This window comes from Microtus ochrogaster, chromosome 1 (assembly GCF_000317375.1).
Source record: "Microtus ochrogaster isolate Prairie Vole_2 chromosome 1, MicOch1.0, whole genome shotgun sequence".
Classification (NCBI taxonomy): domain Eukaryota; kingdom Metazoa; phylum Chordata; class Mammalia; order Rodentia; family Cricetidae; genus Microtus; species Microtus ochrogaster.
Genome location: NC_022009.1, coordinates 14,329,848 through 14,333,339, shown reverse-complemented (window position 1 = coordinate 14,333,339; position 3,492 = coordinate 14,329,848).

The window sequence follows — 3,492 nt, the reverse complement described above, 5'->3', positions numbered from 1 at the left end:
TTGTCTTAAGGCAGTTGAATTTCTGATTTAGAGACTTAGCCTCTGGGGTCAAGACCCATGTGTAGAGAGCAAAATCTAGTTAGAGGGGTTGGTTAAACAAGTATGCTGTTATGTATGGGGGGATTACAATTATATATAATCTTAAACTATTAATTCATTAAAGCACTACTCAGCATGCTACCTTAAATGATTTAACCTTATAGAAACTCAAATACCAATTTAATATATTTTGAACTATTTAGGATATATTTCCTACTTTTAATTTTTTTCTTTTTTTTTTTAAAGATACAGTGTCATGTTTAGCCCAGGCTGGCCCCAGACACACTATATAGCTGAAGATGGTTTTAAACCATCTGCCTGCTCTTCCTCCAGGCACTGGCACTATCGTTGTGCCCCCCCCACCATGCCCAACTCTCCTTAGCCTTCTCAAATATAAAAGAACCTAACAATTCTCACTTAAATCTTTTTAACTTTTCTGTAATCTTCCTTGCGTACCAAGTCATCAGTCTTACACACAAGAGGCCCTTATATAGCCAAAGGGTGGGAACAGAGGCTTTCAGGGTAGGTGAAGGGCGCAGCAGCTCAAGACAGTCAGGAGAGATGCTGACAGAGCTTGCCTACTGCTAACAGCCATGTCAGACACTTCTACTTAAAGTGGAACTCTGATGTGGGATTCCCCCCCATGCTGTGAATATTTTTTATAAAAATGGGTTAATGCAAGATGTAAGAGCTAACTAGGAATACACTAGAGTCATTGGCCACACGGTGTTGTGATTAGTATAGTTTCTGTGTGATTGTTCGGCTCTGGGCAGCTGGGGAATGAACGAGCAGTCTCAGCTTATAGAACCGTATGCAGAAGAGTTAATAAACATGTTAGTAAATGAAACGGAATTGTACCTAGAGTCTGGGGAGTAAAGTCATCGCTGCTCACAGATTGGAAGCTGAGGTGAAAGCTAGGTATGGCGCCTGTCGTCCCAGTGCTGGTGGAGGAGCAGAGACAGGCAGACAGCAGGTGCTCTCAGGCCAACCCTGCAGAGAGAAGCTCCAGGTTCCGAGAGACCCATGTCTCAAAAACAGGTAGAGAAGTGATTAGGGAAGACGTGTCACCAGTCTCTGGTCTCAACACATGCCCACACGTGTGTGCACACCCACACACATGCATACCCCACACACATACAGAATAAGTGGAAGTCTGTGAGCTTGGAGAAAATATTAGTTCACCTGGTTCCTATCGCTCTTAAAGTTCTCTCGTGCCAAGAGCTTTACTCGATGCCTCTCATTTACAAAGCTCCTTCTAATACCAGACCAAAAGGACAAAATGCTGGGTCTTGTCCATCTGTAACCCAGCTGTCAGTAGACTGAGGCAGGATGAGCCTGGAGCTACATGGCGAGACCCTGACTCAGTCTGCAATAACATTGTTTTAGGAAGTGGAGAAATGTTAGTTTCGTTTTATGGGAAAAGTTCCCCAAAGCTAGTTTTTACAGAGGCATGTAGTCACTGGAGTGGTATCTGCTGTCACTTTGTTTTGATTTTTGAAGATTTATTTATCTTTATGTTATGTGGTATGTGTTGAGTGTTTTGCTGTCTTCTGTACATAGCATGCATGCAGTCCCCTGGAGGCCAGGAAAGGGCATCAGAGCCTCCGGAACTCAAGTGGGTGTGGGAGCTGAGCCCAGGTCCTCCTCCAGAGCAGCAAGTGCCCTTAAACACTGAGTCATCCCTCCAGCCTGTTTTGGCTTTTTGAGGTGAGGTCTCATTGAATGGCCCATGCTGGCCCAGAACAGTCCCTTGTCCCCCTCCTAAGGGCTGGGATGGCAGACATGCACTGTCGTGGGTAGTTTTGGTTTTGGTTTTTAAGGACATGATTTGTCATTGGGGTGGGGAAAAGTCTTCATACTTTAAAAGTTTTTCCAGAGAAACAGCTTTGCTCTTTACCACATCTGTAAAATGGAGCTTTGTCTCTGTCTTAAGCAGTGTGGTTTGTGTAATGGTTGCCAAGTTGAACCAGGCGTTGCTTGCTGGATGTACTTTGTTGCCAAATGTCGCCCTCTTGTGTTGAGGTAAATAATCTCTGCTGGCTCACATTTTGAAGGCATGGTGGAGAAAAAAAGCCCTGGTTCTTACCAACCGGCTCTGTATTAGGCAGATTTTTAATAGATCTTCTCCACTCGGGCCAGCTTTAAACCCCCTCTTCTCCCCGGATCCTACGTCATGGTGTTTTCTGGAGAAAAGTAGAGGCTGTCTCAGCATTTGTTCTTAGTGGGGGAGCCCAGTAAATGCAGTCTGCCTTCAAACCAATGTTGTTGTTTTTATTGTATAACCTTGAAGTGGTTACTCACTTCTCCGACTGACCTCCCAGGTAAAGTGGGTGTCAACAGCACCCACCTCACAGGGATACCGTCAGTACCGTCGGGCTTAAGACTAAAATTGTGTTAGTGTAGTGATGACAACCAGCCTCTGAGGAAACCTTCATAGCTGGAGCACTAGTCAGTATTTCTTCCTGTAGATTCTAGAACGTGTTTGAAGCTATCATGTACTACTTACTAGACAATTAGCTGAGGAAAGTGGTTTTTACAAAAATACTCTGGAAATAGCAGTGTTATGTAAATTCTTACTCTACTGTTTTCTACTCTTCGGCAAGGAAAAGGAGGATTAGCATTGTTGGGAATAAAATACACTACTTCAGTATTAATGAGAGTTTCTCCCAAATACATTGTTTCCATTAAAAAAAAAAACAAATAAAATGGAAAAAAAATCCCATCGTTTCTTGGATGAAGATGGTCTAAACAGTAGACGGAGGAAAGAAGTGGGATGAGGACGCCACCTAGGAGCTCGCCAAGGTTCTGAGCTAACTCTGGAGAAGCCTTCCCGAACACTGACGGAAGCCGCTGGTGGTCGTGAAGAGCAAGGACAGACGCTGCAGCCTGTCTGCACAGGCAGGTCTTGATATGGAAACCGGATTCCTGACGAAGACTTGATAGGTGTTTGTGTGGTGACTGCACTAGAAGTAGGTCGTGTGGAGAACTTTTACAGTGAAACCTGTGTGTTTTCGTGTGCCTAAACTTTATCTGTGACATTTCATTATGATAAGTTGTTAAATTCCTAGGAGTAAACCCTGTAAATGCTTCTGTGCTAACCACGTCTGTGTAATTGGTCTTTCTTTTTAACCTGGTATGTCACCTGACCCTAAATCTGGGTGTCTTAATGCAAGTATCCCGAACTGACTTTCATCCTAGATTGCGAGAGTCCATTGTGCTTCGGAGTGTGTGTGTGTGTGCAGCTGCCCTCAGCTCCCCTGCTGTGTATGAACTATAGTCACCTCACCACAGTAGAACAGAATAGAAACTTAAATTACTTGAAAAGAAACTCCGGCCCAGCCTGGTACCGCATATCTCTTCCAGTACTCAGGAAGCTGAAGCAGTAAGACTGTGAGATTATTTCCCTTTTTTTTGGTTTTTTTTTTTTTTTTTTTTTTTTTTTTTTTGGTTTTT